The 24,158-nt window shown below is 39.4% G+C and overlaps 1 long non-coding RNA gene across 2 annotated transcripts; it reads right to left on the reverse strand.

Moving 5' to 3' along the window:
- Nucleotides 1–169: 169 nt before the first annotated feature.
- Nucleotides 170–20,402, reverse strand: LOC309872141. Of its 2 annotated transcripts, none has more exons than XR_014315689.1 (2): nt 20,123–20,402; nt 170–933 (listed from the first exon to the last, which is right to left on the reverse strand). It is a non-coding gene; the product is annotated as an uncharacterized lncRNA (long non-coding RNA). The 2 variants fall into 2 exon arrangements; XR_014315690.1 differs by having other exon boundaries at nt 170–1,078; nt 20,123–20,396.
- Nucleotides 20,403–24,158: the final 3,756 nt, after the last annotated feature.

Consider the following 24,158-nt stretch of genomic DNA (forward strand, 5'->3'; position numbering starts at 1 on the left):
ACTTTTAAATTTTGTTTGTAATTCCTAGGGCTATACAGTTCTAAGTATTAAAAAGTATTTCTTCTATATGGAGATATCATTTTTATTATTACTAAGCCATGCATTAAAACAAGATGGATACATTACAAATTTTGATAAATATTTATTAAGCAGAAATAATAGAATCATATTGGAAATGTATTTTTTAATGAGATATATCCATGAAGCTGTTTATGTTTCTGGGGATGATTATGACTAATTACATGAAAGAAAGAGGATTTGGTATCAATTCTATTCCTTTTGTTTGTTTATCCATCTTTATAAATATTAAATGCTTAGACAATTTGTCCACAGAAATAAGTATATAGAAATGGAAGCTTCTTTTTTAACCATTGTTACTCAAGTTATTATTACAACTGAATTATCACACAATCATCTAGCATAATAAAATATTTTTAATGTTCTGATTATCCTTTTATTTGGTGCCCTGGAAGTTTTTCATGTGAGTGCAATACACCATAATAAGATTCTCAATGGGCAAAAGATTTTTGTTGTTTTTTTTTTTTTCATTTTTCATGGGAAACAGGAGACTATGACATAAAAAGGAGAAATTCCAGGAGACTTCTCAGTTAAAAAAATATTAGAAGAATTCATATGGTAATTGATGATCCAAAACCAAATTAGTTTATGTATCTTTTGGGAAAATATTTATAAATCCTCAGAGGTATAGATGCTTCAGGTTAAAGACCACTGGCTTCGAGGATCAGATAACCCTCCACTTAACTTTGGAGGCTAATAATGTCCTTGGTTTCCTTCCAACCTGCTGACATCCCAAGGTGGGGAGAAAAGCCTTCTGGGTGGGTGTTGCTCAAACTTCTTCTGCCTTTCTTCAGGCTGAAGGATTTCCCACCATGATTCTTCAAACCATGCATCAGTGCAGAAAGAGGTCCTCTGCTGGGAATTGAATACCAGGAAGGGAACGGTGAAATGAGGTCAGGTGGAATGAGAATGGATTGCATCACTTGATCTTGGAGGTCAAGGAAAGCTTAGTTGAAAAAGTGACACATGATCTGAGATGTAACAGATGAACAGAAGTCAACTGGGCCATGAGAGGAAGTGAGAGAGGGAGAACATTTTAAGCAAATCCATGCATGGAAATGAACCGTGGAAGGAAAGATCATGAGGGGTCTTGTAAATTAGGGGGAAGAGGGCATATTTTCTTCTCAGTGCAATGGAAAACCATCAAATAGTTTTTTTTTTAATTTTTTTAAATCTAAGTATAGTTGACACACAGTGTTATATTAGTTTAAGGCATAAAATGTAGTGATTCCACAACTGTGTGTAATATGTTCTGTTCACCACAAAGGTAGCCACCATTAGTCCCTACACAATGCTAATACAATGCCACTGAGTATGGTCACCCATGCTCTGCCTTTTATTCCCATGACTCATTCATTCCGTAACTGGAGGCCTGTATTTCCCACTCCTCTGCCCTCATTTTGTTCATCTCTCTGCCTCTTTCCCCCTTCTGGCAACCGTGAGTTCATTCTCTGTATTTATAGGTCTGATTCTGTTTTTTGTTTGTCTACTCGTTTGCTTTGTGTTTTAGATTCCACATATGAGTGAAATCCTGCGGTATTTGTCTCTCTTGATCTGACTTACTTAGTGGAGTACTCTCTCTGTCCACCCATGTTGTCACACATGGCAAGATTCATCCTTTTTATGACTGTAATATTCGTGTGTGTGTGTGTGTGTGTGTGTGTGTGTGTGTACGCATGCGCCACATCTTTATCCATTTATCTATCCATAGATACTTAGATCACTTCCATATCTTGGCTATTGTAAATATTGCTGCAATAAACATAGGGATGTGTATTGAATGGTTTTAAAGGAGGGACTGACATGATCAGATTTTTCATTTCACTATGGTCACTCTGGAAACTACTAGTGGCCAAGCCCCATAAGGAAGTACAAATCCAGAAAGGAGGTAGACTGGCCAGTCCAGAGCAAAAAAGGACTTTCTCCTCCTCCATTCTAGACAGCAGACCTTGTTTTATGCAACCTAAGCTCATTGCTTAACTCTTTGCAATACCTTTACACTGAACCCCAACCCTTGTCTCCTTCTATCTATGTATCCTTTAGTCACTTCTCCACAAACCTGTCTGTGAACATATATTTTCTTTTCTGGTCCCAGAATAGGACTTCACTCATACCTGAGCCCTGAGGGTATTCCAAGTCTGGAGATGACAGCATGGCTCTCCTTCCTCTTTCACTCTGGCCACAGACATGCAGCCAGCTGCTGGGGCTTCTACAGATTGATTCCCAAAGCCTACTGGCTCCTCATCTATTGCTGGCCTATGCATGGGTATCTGAGAAAACCACTTTTTATAAATTCCTAAGCTATGAAACATTTATAATTGGAAATTAAGATTCTGAAGGTGTCATACAGACCTCCATCTCCATATCTTTATCTTTATTTTTTTAAAGATTTTATTTATTTATTTGACAGAAAGAAATCACAAGTACACTGAGAGGCAGGCAGAGAGAGAGAGAGGGAAGCAGGCTCCCTGCTGAGCAGAGAGCCCGATTCGGGACTCGATCCCAGGACCCTGAGATCATGACCTGAGCTGAAGGCAGCGGCTTAACCCACTGAGCCACCCAGGCGCCCCATATCTTTATCTTTATTCCCCTCTTTCTCTATCACTTTACACACACACACACACACGCACACACACACACACACAGCCCAGAAGTGGATTTCTGTCTCCATAAGAGATAGATAAAAATGATCAAACTCCCATTGTACACCCAGAGCTCTGTGAAAATCCCACAACTTCCTTAGAGACCTCTGGGCTACCATTCCCACTGAACTCCAGTTTGGGGTACCCCCACCCTTTAGGGTTATACCCCACTCATTCTGCTCCTACCCACACAACAATTTTAAATTTGCATATAATTAGATTAGTGCAAAGTGTATGGGTATATAAATCCTTGCTGATAATTCTAGGAAGATTCAGGGATTTGCATGATAGCAACACAAACAGCTTCAAGTTGATTTTGAAAGTTCCTGAAGTCAAGTTCCTGAAAATTACTAAAATTCTAAAACGTAAACACCAGGCTCCTATCTTATTCCTTATTGTTTGGCATACTTCTTGTCTTGACAGATTTCTTTCCTTGTTCTCTTTTCCCAAACCAAATTATTGATCTGTTCCTTTTTTTGATAATTATTATGCCTGATGATATACAAATTTGGGTCTCATCTTTTCCAGATGTTCTTCTTTCCTTTTAACAGCTGGTGTGAGCTGTTAAAATAATAAATATTTCAACCCATTACATATATGATCATATAGTCAATATGGTACATATGATATACTTCATAATGTAATGTAAGACAACATAATATCTTGGATACATAACCATATTATATCCACAATGAGTGATTTACAGCTCCAAGAAACTATGTACATTAATAAAAAATAATTGTGAAACGTGTATTTGACTATTAAAAACTCCTTTTGGGGGGCACCTGGGTGGCTCAGTGGGTTAAAGCCTCTCCCTTTGGCTCAGGTCATGGTCCCAGGGTCCTGGGATCAAGCCCCACGTCAAGCTCTCTACTCAGTGGGGAGCCTGCTTCCTCCTTTCTCTCTGCCTGCCTCTCTGCCTACTTGTCATCTCTGTCAAATAAATAAATAAACAAAATCTTTAAAAAAAAAAAAACTCCTTTTGGATAGAATGATGTTCTGGGTTAAACTGTTTTAATGTTTTATAATATATGATGAGAAAAATGCCAGATTCATGGAATATGGATTGGTATTAAATAGCAAAATAATATATTGTAGAGTAAGTCTGGGATGTCTGGGTTTGGGGGAAGAAATGTGATTTGTTTTCTTTTCTGTAAACTTCCTCAAGTCCTTATTATGTCACATGAGGACGTTTACAAATATCTTGATATGATATACAAAATTTTCCAAACACATCTGACCACAGAACACTTTTATCCAAAGCACACTGCTCCCTAGAGTTCTGTAGAACACTCCTCAGAAAACACAGTAACTGGAGAATTGCTCAAATTGTATCTACTTCTTAATGCCCTGGGATTCCCAGCCCCCACCCTAAACCTGTTAGCAAATCCCCTTTCTAGGCAAGAACACCCATCATTCTCCCTTCTACCTTCAAGTCATCCTTTCTGGCCACTTCCAGGGCAAAAACATTTGGTCCAAATTCCAGTGATTTAGATTGATAATCTCTGTGTATTAAAAGCCCGTTCAAAACATGAAGTAGACTCATCAAATAACTTTCTAGAGAAAATTGAATTGAATTGGATAATTTGAGCTCCTTATGAGTAGGACCCAGATCTTTGTGGCCCCCTTATGGTAAGCACTTAGTGAACAGCTGTGAAATGAATGAATAGTATTAACACAGAAATGTCTACCCTTTCCCTAGAACAGAAAATAAGACATTGCATGAGTTTACATAATGTTGTTTGGGGACTGACCTTACAGTATTTAATGCAAATTTTCATTGGTGATTCCAGTCTCCACGCACCATCAAACCAGTCTTGGCATCTGTCAACATCACGGCCTTGAAGGACATCATTCCGGTACTCCCACATCTTTCTGATTTCTTAGAAGTTACTTTGCCTTTGACCTGTTTACACCCTGTCCAAGTTCTAGGTAAATGATTCAGGATATTCCTTCTCCATTTTTTTTTCACAAGTTCTTGGTCAACTAGGATGAGGAGTTTGAGAGCTGAACTGAGGAAGTAAAAATGTAACTTGGACGTCTGAAGAAAACCACTCAAGTTTCTAAATGCATTGACTTTCTCGAGTTACAGTAAAAAGGGAGAAAAACACATCTTGGAAACTGCTGTGGGTGCACATTTGCACTTTGGAGCCCTCCACCCCAAGAAAGTCATGCAATGCACTTCCCAGAAGAGTGAAAACAGAGCAATAAGAAAGGGGTCTTCCTGGGCCAAAGCCGAGTGCCGTCTCTTAGCTATTCAGTTGGATGAGTTTCTTCTCTAGTCTGCTTAAAAAGACATTTCATTCTTGAATAGAAATTGTCTAGATAGGGACCCTCTGTCATGACTGTTCAGTTTCTGGTCTTGGGCAGAACTGGGGATCACTATCACTTTGCCAAATAGGTGTCTCTGGAGACATCCTCATCTTTTCCAGCTGGATCTTACCACCTTCTCTCCAAAGCTGAGCCAAGCCTAGCCTTCTAATCGTTTTCCCTCTCCTTGGCCATCTTTGGACAACTGTTGGTAGCCATGTTCATGTGAAGTTGCAGGAGGAAGAAAATGTAAGTATTTCCCTGAGGACCTCAGATATGCTTTCTACCAAGAAGATGACCATTGAGACTTGGGCCTCCACTTCAGATTCTGTAAATGTTAGGTTCTTTCCCCTCTATCTCTGTCCGAGAAGCAGAATATACAAGAAAACAAAATTTGGTCAAACAGACCTTAGTTCAATGCAGGTTCCACTGTTTCCCAGGAGACACTAGAATGTTCCAGATACAGTGGCCAGTGATGTTTACAAAGATGAGTAAGACAAAGCTCTGATCTCAAACCGTTTCCAGTCTAGTGGGAAATGAAGGGATATGGGAAGATGTTTTATAATAACTATGATAAGAATGTTTCGAGGAAGACTTCAATCTAGATTAACTTCATCTGTGATACTCAGGAGATCTAGACAGAGATGGGAATGTTTTAAGTGGGTTTGAAGTATAAGTAAGGGTTTTAGTAAGACGGCTATATTTTTCTACAAGAACAAAATCCTCTAAATATAAATGGAAAACACAATAAAAGTTTATTCCCTGCAGAGTTTACTTCTCCACAGAGTAACCTAGGTTCCCAGACTACATGATTTCATTGGTTCTACTGTTCCCTAGGACCTCAAAACCCTTTCTCTGCACTGTCACTGGATCCTCTCCCTCTTTATGATGAAGACACAGTCTTTCAAGCTCTGCCTCTCAAGCCTCTATGTACAATGAAGACACAGACCTCTCAAGAGGCTTTAGGGCCCAGTCAAAAATTACCTCACCTCACTGCTATCCACTTTATACACTAGACAGAAAGTCATGGTGCCACTTAACTGCAAAGGAAGCTGGGAAATGTAGTTCTCCTGTATGCCCAGGGGAGTGGAAAAATGAGTCTGGTTAATTCATAGTACTGAGAGTGCCAGAATAGGAGAAGGGAGAGATCTTTCGTGGGAAAGGAATGGGGATTTAGCTCTGGCAATATCAGGTGGGTCACTCAATAGGAGCACTAAACGGAACTTTTTTTTTTTTAAGAAAAGTGTATTTGGAAACCACTCAGGAAAATTAAAGGCAGAACTTTGAGATTTTAAGCAATAGAGTTGAAAAAGAGTAAAATGACATGGCGATTCACAGACCTGTACCCCTGGGGCTAATAATACATTACATATTAATAAAAAAAAAAGTGAAGAGTAAAATGAGAGTTGGTCTGCCATCAGATGGGACACAATATCCAACAGGGGTCAGCTCTGCCCAAACCAACTGAGCCATCCAGGCAGCCTCAGCTCTACCCTAAAAAATATACACATTTGTCCTCCATTCCCTGCACAAAGGGCAAGTCCCCAGAAAGCTCCCACAAGGAGGATTTGAGCTATTTAAAAACATGAACTTTTCCCTTTTCCTTTCATATGTATAGACAGACCCCAATGCCAGAGACCCAAAGACCTTCAAGTAGACCCATACCCCTCAGGGCAGTGACTTTCAGTCCTGCCCTGAATCCCAGGCAAACTTCCCATACTATTGTGAACTAAAGTATCCAGGCCATGAGTCAAAGATACAGATAGTTACCAGGTGGGTCCAAGATATTGGATTCAGAGAAGAGAACTTTGAAAAACAATGGAAGTGTGGTTTGAGATATAGTTCAGGGGCCCGCACAGAATTCTAAAAGACGACAACCTTGGCAACCAGAGTTGATGCCTACTGTCTTCTCACCCATCTTTGGCAGGTTTTGAGATCAGATATGCTAACGGACTCTAACTTCCAAACAATCAGTCCAAGAGAATGTATTTTTTTTTAATTTAAATGATTTTTGACCTTAATTTGTCTTGATAAATTATTATAAAAGCCATAAAATTTCATGTAATCCAAAACAATTTGAAGTTACCTAAAATCTCACCACTTAAAAATTGAGCATTAAATGAACATTTTCCTAGACACCTCTCTCTCTCTCTCTTTTTATAAGATTTTATTTGTTCCAGAGACAGAGAGTGTGAGCAGAGGGAGGAGAAGATGGGATGTGGGGGAAGAATCTCAAGCCAACTCCACAGTAAGCATGGAGCCCAATGTAGGGCTCCATTTCATGATCCTGAGATCATGACCTGAGCTGAAACCAAGAGTTGGATGCTTAACTGATTGAGCCACCCATGCACCTCCTAGACTTCTCTTTATACTTAAAGGTAAATGGATGGTTGGATGGATGGAAGGAAAAGGGGGGGGAGAATAAGAATATATTATAATGGGGGCATCTGGTGGCTCAGTCAGTTAAGTGTCTACCTTCAGCTCAGGTCATGATCTTGGAGTCCTGGGATTGAGACCCATGTCAGGCTCCCTGCTCAGCAGGGAGAAGCATCTCCCTCTCCTTCTAACCCTCCTCCCCAGTTGTGCTCTCTCTCTCTGTCTCAAATAAATAAATAAAATATTTTTAAAAGAACATATTATAATGGAACTATATGTCCCAGTGTAGTATTTTTATACTTTAAAAAAAAGCAATGATATTTATTGATAATTCAAAACACATACACACACACACACACACACACACACACACACACACACACCTTCAAAGAAACTGTTTACAGCTCATCCCTCATGGTGATAGGAATTCCTTCACCTAAGGAAGTCTCCTTAGCCACTGAAGCCACCATGCTATTCATCACTCCTCAACCTTTCTTAATTTCTTCATTGACCAAACATTTATTAAAGACCTATCATGAGCCAGGCGTTAGGCCAGTGTAGGGAAAAAGCAGTGAGCAAGACCAACACAATCCCCATCCTCATGGAATGCGGGTGCAGAAGAGTATTTCTCGGAGTAGGGTTCAACATCTTAGGGCATTCGGTTTCATGGCATAGTGTGAGATCCAGGAACCTGCATTTTCAACAGCTGTCCAGATGATTTGGATGTATACCTCAGTTTAAAACCACCCTGCTAGTAGGGCATTGCCCAAAAAAGGCATGACGTACACATGACGGCCCCAAGACAGTAATCCAGGTCAAGAGAAGGCAATGGGTCTGGCTGATGGAGCTACACATTTTGGACAAACCCATGGTGTGATTATGGGTCTCACTTAACTTATGGGCAGATCTAAGTTACCACTGAAATGAGGAGTTTTTTGTTGTTGTTGTTGTTTTTTTTCCTCACAGAAAGCAGCCTCTTTGAGGATAGTGGACTTTGGCAAATATTTAAGAAGGTTACGTCCTTTGCATAACCTGGTGGACACATTTTCAAGAATTTTGATGCAGGCATGTTAACCCCAATTTCTATGAATATCTGCCACCCATGACTTCTTTGTTCCCTGACAAATGTCATGAGGACTTAGAATCTTTAGACAAAGATTCCCAGAGGACGAAACAGTGAATGCTTAAGGATGAGAGTCAACTTCCTGCTAAAAACTGGGTGTCCCTCTTGAAAAAGGCAACTAAGATTTCTTTCTCCTTTGCTATTTGGCTGAAAGTTTCGGATCTACACTCTAGGTGCAAGAGAGGTTATTACACAATAGGGACCCTGAGACCAGGTAAAGAAAGATCTAAGGGAGAGGAAGCTGTGCTTTCCACGTTTAAATAACACTGCCTAGCAAATGACAGGCGACCAGGTGGGAATCTGCTCACAGGATTCATGCAATTATGTAAATTGAATGAATACACTATTTAGAAAATATATAATATTCAGATGGCAACATTCAATTTTTAATCACCCTCCAGCCCTTTAAAGATACGGTTTGCTAAAAACTAATTATAAATATTATTTTACAAAATGCTGAAGCCATGGGGGTCTGCTTAAACCTCTTTTACATAATAACATTTATTATTTCAATGAGTGAGTGAATGAATGTTCGAGAAAATAAAATTAAAGGACTGGAAATTGGCTTTTAAAAATCTCTGAAATGTTAAAATAATTATCACAAACCCAAGGCCTTTCTCCATGCTAGCCTATAATCTTTGTGTATACATATTACAGCGAGATTTAGTGTCTCATTTTTTTAAACCAATATTAGGTTAGGCAGAAGAAAAGTTTAGTGGGTTTAGACTCTAGGAAAACAAATAGTAATTGCCACAAGGGAGGTTTAACTGATAGCTCGATAATGAGGAAAAAAGAAAAAAAAATGAAAAAACAACAACAACAATACAGTTTTAAAATTCTAAAATCGCAGGTTTCTGGTGACATTCCATATAGGGACGAGTAGCCCTATATGCACAATACAGAGCAATAATTGATATTCATACCAATGACTTCAGGTTATCAAGAAGGTTTAGGGATCCATCCATCGATTCCAACTCAAAAGATGGGGAGGTATCTGATACACTTAACATTTCCTTCATGGTTAGTTGTTAAAGTTTTGGTATTTTATGGGTTTGGCTTCCATCATGGGTAAAATTCACTTGGCCAGAAAACCTCTTGCTTCAATGACTAGAGTTGCCAGATTTAGCAAATGAAAGTAAGGGTGTGCAGTTACATTTGAATTTCAGATAAACAATGAAACACTTTTTAGTATAAATTTATACTGCATCCAATATTGGGGACATACTTATGTCCCATGCAATATTTGGGACACACTTATATCAAAGGAAAAAAAAGTTGTTTATTCGAAATTTAAATTGAATCGGGTGTCCTGTGTTTTATCTGGCAACCCTACCAATGACTCAAAAGGAACCTGGTGATGCATCTCAGGGGTAGTGCATTCTGGAATGGTTGCACTTGAGAAAGCCTGGCTGATTCTACAGGTCAGTTCGATCCAGCTTTTCAGAAGGCATCTGTAAACTTTAGGACAAACTAACTTCTTAGGATAATAAGCTTCCTCTGAAAGTCTCAGGTCAAGTGAGATCAAGGCTTGAGACACACCTGCAGGCAGTTTGCAAATAGAGTACGTTCTAGGGAAGTAGGTTTTAAGAAGTTAGTTCACTCCCTAAGGCCCCTGGTAAATTCACCTCCACAGAACTGAGCTCTGTGGTGAAGGAGTTGGGTTGTACTGAAGGGAGCTGTGGGAAAAGAGGTCATGAGCTCGTTTCTAAAGCTGCTACAGAATATTGAGAATCCTCAGTCCTCTGTTTCCCTCCTCTGGGTCTACCACTCCTACACTTCTCCCTTCTCCGGAACTTCTCATCTTAGCCCTATTTCTGTGTTTCTATAATGGTCTGTATTGTTCTTCGCGATATTGTGATTTATAATAAAAGATCCATATTTGGTCTTCACCCCCATTTCTGACACAGAGCTCCTAAGACCCTTGGAATTTCCTAAGTGATGAGAGCGATAAAGGTGTCTTATGTTAATAAGGTGACTTTCGGACCTCATGGAAGGATGAGGACTGGTTGCCAGGAGAACCATCCAGGTGACTGGAGGAATGGAACTTTCAGTCCCACCCCCAGACCTCCTGGGTGGGGAGGGGAGCTGCAGGTTGAGCCAATCACTAATGGCCAATGATTTAATCCACTGTGCCTACATAATGAAGCTTCCCTAAAAACCCAAAGGACAAGGTTGGGAGAGCTTCTGGGCTGGGTGAACACATGGAGGTGTTGGGAGAGTGGTGCTCCTGGGGAGGGTACAGAAGCCCGGTGCCTCTTCCCTGTACCACACACACAAATACACACACACACACACACACACAGAATCGGGTCCAGAACCCCAAAAGTTTCTCTCCCTAGGTTCAATAAAGGATGGGGAATGTATCTTTTAACTTTATCTTCCCAGGGATTGAACACATAATATGTTTGCCTGGATGGAAGAGAGGTCCGATGGAAGGACAATACCATTGAAAATATTCCATTGAGTTCCTGGAGAGGAAAAAATTAGCTCTTTTTCTTGTACAAGAACAAACCTAGTCCCTTTATTCATATCAGCCCCAAACTGAAAAAGTCCCTGTGTCCTCATTATTGGTAAACACACTGGTGTATTAACCCAATGGAATCCTGCTTCGCGATCAAAAGTAATAAACCACCAAGGCACACAATCCAAAATATTATGGCAAGGGATAGAAACCATACAAAGAGTACATAACGTATGATTCCATTTTTGAGGCAATCCAAACAGACAAAACTAACTTAGGGCAGAAAAATACAGGAACAAAGTTTGGGAGGTGGAAGGAGCGGGGATTGATTGGGAAGGGTCACCAGAACTTTCTGGGAGATGAGGCTGTTCTGCCCCCTTGATAGTTACTTAGATCGCCTACAGGCATAAGTCTTTGTCAAAACTCAATCAATGTGCATTCAAGATTTGTATGTTTCATTGTAAGTAAATTTTACCTTATAAGAAGAAATACCTGTAAACATATCAAAATCTGGTTATGTGCAAATGTATTTAGGGCGAGTGTAGTGATAGCTGCAATTTGCTTTGAAATGCATCCAAAAAGCCAAATGGATTGATGGCTGGATAGAGGAATACCCAGACGGAAGACGAAGCAGGCACAGTAAAATATTAATGACAGAATCCAAGCAGTGAGCCTATAGGTGTTCCCCAGAAAATCCTGTCAATTTTGCTATCGTTCTGAAATTTTTCTCAATCAAATGTTGACATAAAAAGAAACTTCTGATTCACATCATGGTCCAACTGCATCACTCGAGAAAGAATTCTGAAGTTCTTGGGATAGTTGAGAAGCTTTCTTTGGGGGAGCAGTTACCTCCGAGGCATTCTGGGGGACTGGTCCCTCTCTGACAAGCCGGACTGGGTACAACCGGTGAGAATTCTACTCTTGTTATCTTCCATCACCTTGTCCATTCCTGCACTTTCTCCCCTGAAAACCCTGCCTTTTCAATTCAAAATAGGAAGAGCCCCAGTACTTTCTCCCTTTCCTCTTGCACCAGCCTCCTCATGGGTCTTTGACTTTTAACCCTTTAGTGTCTGGCTAAAGGAGCCGGTGTCAGCCTCATTGAGAGTTGATCAGAGACACCAGACTCCCAGGGTTCACCGGACCTTGGCGGCTCCCTCCTGCAGAAGCGGTGGCCTGAGCATCACTCTCAGGACACATTTCTGCAGCTGCTAAAGAAGAGCATTTACTGCGGTGAAATTTAGGCCCAAGGGGAACTCGAACATCATGCCCAGGATTAAAAGCGACATGCGACCCAGGATTAAAAAGCTGGCTTCCAAAGAAAGAAGTAAGCTGATGCTTTCGAGTCCGTCAGATTCAGAAAAACTGCCTGTGGAATTCGATCTGTGAAAGGTCCGGAGACTTCTCTGTGTGATCAGTCAAAAAAAGAAAGAGGGAGAGAGATGAGGATAAGGAATCCCTTTTAATAACAAAACAAAGCAAAGCAAAATGTCACAGATGCCCTTTAAAGTGAAGAGAGGAGGGATCCGTCCTGTCCTGTTCTGTTGGAAATGTCTGTGACTTTGTGTCACCTCCTGGCTTTAGGATGTGGGAGATACATCATAGCTGAAAGCCTCACTCTTCAACTGCAGGGGCTCCCCAGCCAGGAAGCTGCGGGAATCCAGGACCTATGATGCTGGGTTATTCCAACCTTCATGTCAGGAAGTCTGGGTCCAGTGACCTTCTACTTAGAAACAGACACAAACTCTACCCACTGAAATAAGGTAAGAAAATGTGTTCCCCATCACCGAAAGTATTCAAACTGACACTGGACCAGATAGGAGGGATCACTACCGACAGTTAAAAGATAGAGTGGTTTTATGGGCTGAGTTATGTCCCCCACTCCTGTGTCCTGTTGAATTGCCAACCCCCAATATCTCATAACAGAACGGTATTTGGGAATAATCTTTAAGGAAGTACTTACATTAAGTGATGGCATTAGTGTGAGGTTCTAGTCCAATATGACTGGTATCCTTACATGAAAAGTGGGAGACACCAGGGCCACATGCACAGACAGATGACCAATGAAGAACAAGTAACAGGGCCGCCACCTGCACACCAAGGAGAAGGGCCTCAGAGGAAACCAACTGTGCTGGCACCTTGATCTTGGACTTCCAGGCTCCAGAGCTATGAGAAAACAAATTTCAGTTATCTAAGCCCCCTAGTCTGGAATATTTTGTTATGGAAGCTTGAACAAGCTAAGGGTAGATGGTTTTCCAACTTCCATCTTTGCATGTAAGCTAGGTGATGGCAAGATCATTGACTTGTTCACTAGAAGATTCCAAACACCTGCCATAGTCCTTGATGGAGAGTAGGCCTTGTGTAAATAACTGTTGAGTGAATGAATTTTATTAGATTTTCTGAAGAGTTCTGTGTTGATTGGAAGTCCACAGCCAAGCACAGTGTCTTTTAAGCTTACTCGTTGGACCTTGCTATAGTTTTATTACATTTATTATATATAGCATGTTGCATTTCTCTGGTTTGATTTTAGAAAATGTGGGACATACAGGCATTAAAAGAAAAAATAAATCTTCTGAAATTCCAACCCTAAGATGTAACTATTGTGAACATTTGGATCACTTTTGTCATTCCTAAAAATATACACATACATAAGTTTAAGACAAATTGTAAATACAATGTTTTTTCTTCTTTTCACAGAAGGTTGTAATATATTTTCCTATCACATTACATATTTTCTCATATAGGATCTGTCAGGTATGCATATTTATTCTATGTGAGAATGGAATATTGTTTAATCATCTAAAAATTGAGTTAAGTACAACAGAAAAAATGAAATAAATTTACAAGTTCAAAAAATGTTAATTTTTAAAATTGCATTTAGGGAAGTGACGTATTTTCCCATTTTTTTTAAAAGATTTTAAAATCTTGAGTCCTGGCACTCAATCCCAGGACCCTGAGATCATGACCTGAGCAGAAGGCAGCGGCTTAACCCACTGAGCCACCCAGGTGCCCCGATTTTCCCATGTTTTAATTGACTATTTGAACAGTCCCTCCTTTATTTTATTTTATGACTTTTCTATTGTTTTATGTCTAGAAAAAAATTCCCCATCTCTGAAACAGTTAATTAATCACTTCCATTTTCTTTGGGGACATTTCCATTACCAAACCAATACATGCTCATGATACAAATTTTGAAAATACATAAGAGTTAGAAGAATAAAAAAGTCATCTCTAATACTCTGACCTTCTATTGTTTTCTTTTCCATCAATTTTCAATGCATTTTTTACATGTTTGTTATCATATCGTACCTATAAAATTTTATATGCTAATTTAAAATTTATCTATATGATTTAAAGAACATCTGATCACTGTATAAAAATCTAAAGACTACACAGCATTACTTGGAGAAAATGAAAACAAGTAAATCTGATCCCCCAGGCAGAACCACTGTTAACATTTAGTATACAACATCTCCTTCTAGTTTGTTATATATATTTTTACACAATTGCAGATGTGCACTATGCACAAAATTGCCCTGATTTTGTTTTTTCATCTAAAATTAATACATACTCATGGTAGAAAACTGTGTATCCAAATGCATAAAATAGAAAATTAAAATTATGAATAATGGTGCCATTCAAGAGAATCATCATTAATAACTTTGCATATTACCTTATAGAATAATATTCACATGTGTTCTTTGAAAGTAACAAAAGAATATACATATAAATCATGTATATTTATATGTGATACATTTAAGACAAGATTCATAGGTTTTCTACATAAGATTGTAAGCTTAATAATTAGTATAAACTAATCAAGTCCTTTGAGGTTTGTTGTTTTCATCTGTATTTTTAAAGTTCTCAACTTTGACCTCCACGTTACTGACTTGATTTTCTGCAGAGAAGTTCTACCCTCTACTCTCTCCAATGATGATTTTAATTATCTTTTTGCAAATTCTCTTCCTAGGTAAACCAGCTCATCATCATTTTTTTTCCATTTCTATTTCACGTTTTTATTTTTTTTTTCCATTTCTCTCTCATGGTTTTCTGCTCATCATTCAGAATTTATATGAGAACTTTGGAGTTTTTTATGATATTTTCTCCGGTTTACTTGTTCTTGTTGTTTCTTAATTGAACTTTTAAAATTTTTGATCATTGTAGTTCATATGTAGTTTTCAGAAATAAGGCAGAGATCCCATATGCCATTTCCAGGTTCCCTCAATGGTAACATCTTGTAAAACTATAGTCCAGTATCACAACCAGGATACTGACATTGATACAGTCAAGATACAGAACTGTTCTGTACCCTTCTTGCTGCTAATACTCATACTTATCACGGTCATCCTCTCTTTGCTTCCCTTTGTCCCTGACCCTTCAGCCATTAATCTGTTCTGCATTTCTATAATTCTATCATTATAAGAATGTTATATAAATGAGACAATGTGTTATACAACTTTCAGAGGTTCGTTTTTTCACACAACATGATTTCCTGGACAGTCAACCAAATAGTTTTGTGTTTTTACATTTTGAGACATTTACATAAATGACACAAAATTTTGGTGAACACACCTTCCTGTGGTTCCCATAATCATCAATGCCTGGCATTTACACATTCGTGTCATTTTTCTTGTACATGAGACCTGCACCTTGCTTCTAACCCATGAAATGAGGTGAAAAATGATGCAATATCTGTGGTCATGTTTATGGGATTATGTAAGATTGTGACACCATCTTGTTAGAGTCTCTTTATCTCTTGCTTTTTTTTTTTAAGATTTTATTTATTTATTTGAGAATGAGAGAGAGAGACAGAGACAGAGACAGAGATCATGAGCAGGGAGAAGGGCAGAGGGAGAAGGAGAACCAGAATCCGTGCTGAGCACAGAGCCCCACACACGGTTTGATCCCAGGACCCTGAGATCATGACCTGAGCTGAAACCAAGAGTCTGATATTTAACCAACTGAGCCCCCCAGATGGCCTATCCCTTGCTTTAAAGAAGCAATCTGCCACAGAGCAGGTGGCTGTATTTGGAAGTCCATGTGGCAAGCCATATTAGATGGCCTCTCAGAGTTAAGGATGACCTGACAAAATTGAAACCTTCCATTCTACAGCCACAAGGAAATGGATTCTACAAAATGCTAAGGGAGTTTGGAAGTAAATCCTTCACTGGTAGAGCTTCTGATGAGACCACAGCACTCACTGAGACTAGGAATGTACCTTGGTGACATACTGAACCCAGGTAAGCCATGTCAACTTCTGGCCTCCAGATCCTGTGTGACAAAAACTGTGTATTACTTCAAGCCCTGAGTTTGTGGTAGAATGAATACCATAATATATTGCAACTCATCTTTTTTCACTCAACATTGTTTTTAAGATTTGATATATTGTACTATATATATATTGATATATACAGTATATATATATAATATTATATTGTATATACTGTATATAATTATATATACAATATATATTGTATATATATTAATATATTGTACTGCTTTATAGAATTTTAACATATACAAAACCATGACTTCTCATTCCACCATTAAAAAAAGATGTATCTTCACTTCTTAGACATTAAAAAAACAAGTGCTATAGAGAATATCTTTATACTTTCTCAGTACACACACAACAGCTTCTCTAGAAAAGTGTATCTCAGAATAAAATCACTGGGTCAAAATATATGTACATCTTTGACATTATTATGTATTGTCAATTTGCTCTCAAAATTGGTTGTGTAATTTTAGCACAGGAGAGTTCCTGATTCTCTACATCTTCACCAACACTTGGTATGATCAGACTGTCATTCTTACTAATGTAATCTTGTGAAATGACTGCTTTTTGTTCCATATAATTAATTACAGTGAGGCTAAGCTTTTCATATGTTAATTGATGGTTTGGGATGACCTATTCATGTTCTTTGCTTATTTTTCTATTGATAAGTTTTCATTTATCTTATTGGTTTATAGGAAGCTACTTTGTATTCTAGATGTTTATCTTTTGTAAACAATGAATTGACATAAAATTCTCCTACTTTATAAATGATCTTTCAAGTTTGCTTATGGCCACACACACACACACACACACACAGAATTTTAAGGTCAAATACATCTCTATTTTTCTTTATACATTGTACATTTGGTATCCCGTTAAAAAGTTTTCCTTCCCTCAAAGTCATAAAGGTATTCTCCTACATGGATTCTAAATCTTTTCAGGTTTGCTTTCATAATTGGGTCATCATACACTTAGAATTTATAGTTTCATAGTGAATATTATTCAAGCACATAAAAGAAGAAAATCCTGCCACTTGCAACAACATGGATGAACCCGGAGGACATTATGCTAAGTGAAATAAGCCAGATAGGAAAGACAAACATGTATGAGCTCACATATACATGGAACCTAAATACAGTTAGAAAACTCTTAGAAACAGAAAATAAAATGGTGGTTTCCAGAGGCAGGGAGAAATGGGGAGATGTTAGTGAAATGGTACAAACTTTCAATGATAAGATGGATAAGTTCTGGGGGTTTAATATACAACATGGTGACTCTACCATTAACAACAATAATAATAATATGATAATGTATTGTATGCTCCAAATTTGCAAAGAGTGTAAATCTTAAGTGTTCTCAGCACCAAATAGCAACACAAAACAAAAACATTTCCACAAAGAAGACATCCAAATGACTTTGTGAGGTGATGGATGTGTTAATTGGCTTGATTATGGTAATCATTTCACAATGTCTACATATATCAAATCATCACATTGTACACCTTAAATATACACAACTTTTATTTGTCAATCGTGCCTCAATAAAGCTGGAAACTCATGCCATTTATACAAGACATATATCCTTTGGATATCTGGCCTAAAGCTATTTTGTGTGTGCATGAGAACATAAGCTTTCCTAGAACTATTTCAACACAGCTACACAAACGTGGAGAGTCCAGTGGGGTATTGCACTCACTGAATTGTTTTACATAGCATGTCATTGATTACCCTTCAACTTATTCTAAATAGGAGGATCCAAAGTTTGCCACCATTTTATAAATGGTAAAGAAGACACGGCGTAAGTGAAAGGCATTTCAGAGTCCATTTCCCTCACTCCTTGACCATATCGGCTCATTTCTGCTCTATTTTTTCAAAAGTCTATCTTCTTCGTGACCATGCTGAATTCTCTGATGACAGGTTAATGCTGCCAAGCTAGCAACTTGAAATGAAGTAATTTTAAAACCTGCATTCTAATAATGGGAGTCGCTCACTTTTGAGCCTATAACTAATTCAAAAGCAATTGAAGCCTCCTAAGGAGAGCCTGCTGTAGTGGGAAGCAATCCCCCGGGCTCCCGAGTGAAGCCCTGAGACAGGCTAACTCCATCAGGCAAATATGCAGGCAGGCAGGCTGTCTCCTGGAAGAGAGAGCCCAAAATAGAATAGGGATAGAGTTGATCACACCACCATCAGGCTATCCGATCAACTCCCTTAAAAGTCCGTGCTCCTACAAAACAAGCTCACCCTGATGTATTGCACTGATCGCAAGTGGGACTTGTACACTGTGCATACATTTCTCACTAAACGCCAACAGAATAGCACCTTTTAAGTATGGGGCACCTGTTATGCACTGAACACGAGAAAACGTAACTGCTCTATAGTTTTGAGCAGCACACAGTCGTTTCTTTGAACATGAACAGAATGACATCAGTGTGTTTGAGGCAGTGGTGGGTGTACTTCTCCTATCAGTGTTGAGATGTCATAAGGGTGCACATGTAAAATAAAAATTACAACTAGACAGAAGTGTCACTGGGGCGCCTCGGTAATAACAGTCAGTTAAGGGTCTGACTGTTGGTTTCCGCTCAGGTCTTGATTATAGGGTTAGGAGATCAAGCTCTGCTTTGGGCTCCACGCTCAATGCAAATTCTGCTTGAGACTGTCTCTTCTCCCTCTGGCTCTCATGGTTGTGCTCTCTCTCTCTCTCTCTCTCAAGTAAATAAATCTTTAAAATAACCAACTAATTAATTAAAGTATCACTAATAAATTGTACAAGAAGAACAGGAAAAAATAGCTCTGTCAGAGTAAATATGATGACTTACAAATAGGGGGATGCTAAATGAGATAATTCTCAACAGTTATGAAAAGTGGGAAAATACCAGCTGATTGGGGGATTTTGCTTCTCTGCAGTCTTTCATCCACATGGCGGGTTTATTACCCCCCAAGAAAAGGAAGGCAGAACAGTCAATAAAACTAAAAGACAACCTCCTGAATAGGAGAAGATATTTGCAAATGGTATATCCGATAAAGGGCTAGTATCCAAAATACATAAAGAACTTACACAATTCGACACCTAAAAAAACAAATAACCCAATTAAAAATGGGCAGAAGACATGAACAGACATTTCCACAAAGAAGACATCCAGATGGCCAACAGACACATGAAAAGATGCTCAACATCACTTGTCATCAGGGATATGCAAATCAAAACTACAAAGAGATACCACTTCACACTGTCAGAACAGCTAAAATCAAAACCGCAAGAAACCACAGGTGTTGGTGACAATGTGGAGAAAAGGGAATCCTCATGCACAGTTGGTGGGAATGTAAACTGGTACAGCCACTGTGGGAAATGATACGGAGTTTCCTCAAAAAATTCAAAACAGAACTACCCTGCGATCCGGTAATCACCTTACTGGGTATTTACCCAAAAAATAAAAAATGTTCATTTGAAAGGATATATGCACCCCTATGTTTATTGCAGCATTATAGCCAAATTACGGAAGCAGCCCAAGTGTCTAATAATAAATGAAAAATTTGAAAAGACGTAGTGCATATGTATGTATATACAATGGAATATTATGCAGCCATATAAATAATAAACTTTTGCCATTTGCAACAACACGGATGGAGCTAGAGAGTATAATGCTAAGTGAACTAAGGCAGAGAAAGACAAATACTATGTTTCACTCATATGTGGAATTTAAGGAAAAAAACAAATGAGCAAAGGGGGAAAACAGAAAGAGGGAGAGGGAAACAAATCAAGAAACTGACTCTTAACTATAGAAAACAAACTGATGGTTACCAGAAGGGAAGTGGGTGAGGGAATGGGTGAAATAGGTGACAGCGATTAAAAAGGACACTTACCATGATGAGCACTGAGGAATGCAGCGAATTTCTGGAAAAAAGAAAAGGGAAGGCAGTTTCACAGCTCGGTTCTGAGTTTCAATCTAGACTTTAAAGCCCACACTGGATAGTCTTGAGAGGTAGATTTCCAAAAAGAGAAAAGGATTTTTCTCAGACTTCCCCAAACTAGATGTTTACATATCAGGAAGTAAAGCTTGGAAGGAATAAGCGTGCGGTAAATCTTGGGCAAACACAGGCATAAAAATGGTGAAGGGAAATGTCTCCACACAGGAAGGGTTAAGTCATCCGTGTGCTGGATGAGGGCACAAGAAAGTAAAGAGCACAAAGTGAAAGACTAACACCTCCCTCCCCACACCCTGGAGGAGGGGTAAACCGCAGTGGTCAGGAGCTGAAACACAAAGATGAGAATGTCTGATGTCATTCTCCCAACCCTACAAGGATGCATAGTGTCTCCACTATGTCCTTATACTATCTTAGGAAGGAGGCAACAGGCTGGGGCGGGGTTGGGGGAAGGAGGTGGATAATAGAACCCTGGCTGCAAGGGGTTAAGAGCACAACTGAGTCATTGACCTAAACACAGAGAGATCAGGTTTTAAACGGGCGATATATCTTTGATGGGCAAGACCAAGGGCTTTTCATCAAAAGAAGTCCTGGCAATTTGAAAGCAAGAGAGTGCAGTTGTAGAGATAGTTGTAAAGGTAGTTATGTTCACTTAAAGGTAAGAAATGATGAATTTAAAAGCCAAAGTTGGATGTTGGAAGTTTTGGTGAAATAGCGGAGCTCTTTGATAGTATTACGGCAAGGGACCCTTAAGGTATCTGGATACTTGACCTATCAGAACATCCCTTCCTTTATATTCCAGAACAGATGTACCCAGGATCATAAGAGTGGGTGGGAAACCCATTTCTCGGCCTTAAATCACAAACCAGAATCACATTAACCGGTGCTGGGTCAGGTGGAGAACACTTTAAGGAGATAATTAGTTCTGATTGGTTTCACATTTAACCACATCACTGGGATACAACAAAAGGTGACCAAAACACTTGGAAATTCCCAAGAGAGCGTGCATCAGTTCCCAGTGCCCAGTGCTGAATTAGTCCAGGGTCTACAGAGGCAGTGACCCTCTCTGGCTGTCACGTATGAGGCAGGGAAGGAGAAGGCTGTCACAGTGAGAACACATGTGACAAAGCAGACAATAGGGCCATAATGGAAGCTCCTGCTTCATGGAAGGGTAAGAAAGCCAAGCCTCCTCCTTAGAACTCATCTAATGCACCATGACTCCATACACCATTGTTTCCAAAGATATCCCCTGCTCTTCTGCTAACTGAATGTGTATTTCCACCATCAAGAGGTGGAGTTCATTTCCCCTACCCCTGAGTCAGGCTGATCTTAAGATAAATTTGACACATAGAATGTCAGCGAGACAGAAACTGTGCATGAGCCCAGCCCAAGCCTCAATAAACCTCACACTTTCTGTCTTTATGCTCCTGGGACCACCATGTAGACCATCAGTCTAACCTACTAACGGTGAAAGTCCACATACAGGTAAACCAGGTCATATCATAGTAAATAGTGAACACCAAACTCCACACTTAAGAATGAGATCCTCGGGGCGCCTGGGTGGCTCAGTGGGTTAAGCCGCTGCCTTCGGCTCAGGTCATGATCTCAGGGTCCTGGGATCGAGTCCCGCATCGGGCTCTCTGCTCAGCAGGGAGCCTGCTTCCCTCTCTCTCTCTCTGCCTGCCTCTCCATCTACTTGTGATTTCTCTCTGTCAAATAAATAAATCTTTAAAAAAAAAAAAAAAAGAATGAGATCCTCTTGTAGACCCCAGCCCCACTGAGCCCTCAACTGAAGGCAGTCACTTGTGTGAGCCCAGTTGAAGCCAGCAGAGGAACTTCCCATACACAGAACTATGAGGAAAAAATAAGTTGTTCTTGTTTTAAGTCACTAAATTTTAAGGTGTTTTGTTGGGTAGGAATAGATAAATAAAACACATAGCCAACATGGTATATTTCTCCTGCCGTACTGGTGCCATCAGAATCTTGGATTCTGGGGACGCCTGGGTGGCTCAGTTGGTTGGACGACTGCCTTCGGCTCAGGTCATGATCCCGGAGTCCCAGGATCGAGTCCCGTATCGGGCTCCCAGCTGCATGGGGAGTCTGCTTCTCCCTCTAACCTTCTCCTCGCTCATGCTCTCTCTCACTGTCTCTCTCTCTCAAATAAATAAATAAAATCTTTAAAAAAAAAAAAAAAAGAATCTTGGATTCTGGAGGGTAATAGCCCCAGCAGAGCTAGGAAGATACATGGGAGAGGATAAAGCAAAGCAGCAACCACCATCTAGGACACTGAGCAGGGACAGATTGAGGACTAACCAACTGATGCTGATCCCCTGGGTTTTGCACTGGAACAAGCTCAAGCTTCCCTTTCACTTTACTTGTTGACAAGGGCAAAGAGAGGGACACAAGCCTGGGTGTCAGGGCCTGTGGGTTCTAATTACTCACTGTGACCTTTAGATGTAGCACGTAAGCCACCTGTGCCTCAGTGTCATCACCAGCAGAATGTCCTCAACCGCCCTGCCTATTTCACAGCAAAGGATGCTGGGAGGATCCAAAGAGAAAACCACTCTGGAAACTGAAGCATGACGCAAACATGAGACATTTCTATAAATGGGATTCAATGCTATTAATTAGATCCATTGCCATTTATTGAATCCACAGCCCCCTCAGATTATTTGATGAGATAAAAGGAAACATTTTTATGGCTGGAAGTCATTACTACCATCATCTCACAAATACATGCTTTTACAAAAAGGTGTGTCCAGCATTGAAACCCAGAGCACAAAGACCAAAGTGTCCCCGAAGGATCCCTAAGCCACAGAAAAAGAGAAAAATGCAGAGTAACATGAATCATCTCAGCCTCCTAGCCACATTTCCAGATCTACTAAACTGGAAAACGTAGAGCACTATTTGCTGAGCTCTTGACACGTTCTAGGGGTAGAAAACAAAGAGAATTAGCCATCACTCATCATCTGCCATGTGCCGGGTTCTCTGTGAGGATAGTTTCTATGTGTACTCCTTATTATTTCTTTCAGTCATCCCATGAGATTACAGAAAAGGAAACTGACTCTCAAGGAGATAAGCACTGTTATATGGTGCAAAGGAGGAAGATGATAAGATTAGAAAAGTTCCTACAGATAACAGAGAATGTGGGATAGTTTTGAAGAACAAATAAAATTTTAAGTTAAAAAAACAGTTGAGCAAACTGTGCAAGAGAAGAAACAGGCATGAAGAAAGAGGATTCTCCTGGAGGTATAGCTTGACGGATGCATAGCTGTATATAGCTAGCATAGGAAAATGAGATTTGAATATGGGACTGAGACTCTCTGTCAACAAGGGTTCAATCAGAAGAGCAGAGCCAATAGGATATTTATGGATTCACTACAGGAAAATTCACACAATTGTGGAAGCCAGTTAAATAGTCTCCTTAAGGCTGTTGTCTTTGCATCTGATACTGGTGCTTAAAATCCACAAGACAGTCAGGAAGAGAAGGTCAAGAGCAGGTTGGAACTTTCATAGTTCAATAATACAAAGATAGCTAGGCCAGTTTAAAAATGGGTATCTGCATAGACATTTCTCCAAAAAGATATTTTTATCTAAAACATATATATATATATATATATATATATATATATATATATATATTCAATGTAATATATATAAATAGTCAATAAGTACATGGAAATGATGTTCAACAGCAGTAGCCATTAGGAGACACAAATCAAGACCACAGTGAGAGACCCCTTCACAAACACTATGATAACTACAATCAAAAAGATAATAATAAACGGTGGCAATGAGGTAGAGAATTTAGAATCCTCATGAATTGCTGCTGGGATTGTAAACTGGATAGTTCAACAGTCCCCCCCTCCAAATGAGTTACCATATGACCCAGCGATTACACTCTTAAGTGTATGCCAAAGAGAAATGAAAACATACGTCTACGAAATAAAACGTGTACACACATGTTCATAGCAAC

Source organism: Mustela nivalis (assembly GCF_964662115.1).
Source record: "Mustela nivalis genome assembly, chromosome: 8".
Taxonomy (NCBI): domain Eukaryota; kingdom Metazoa; phylum Chordata; class Mammalia; order Carnivora; family Mustelidae; genus Mustela; species Mustela nivalis.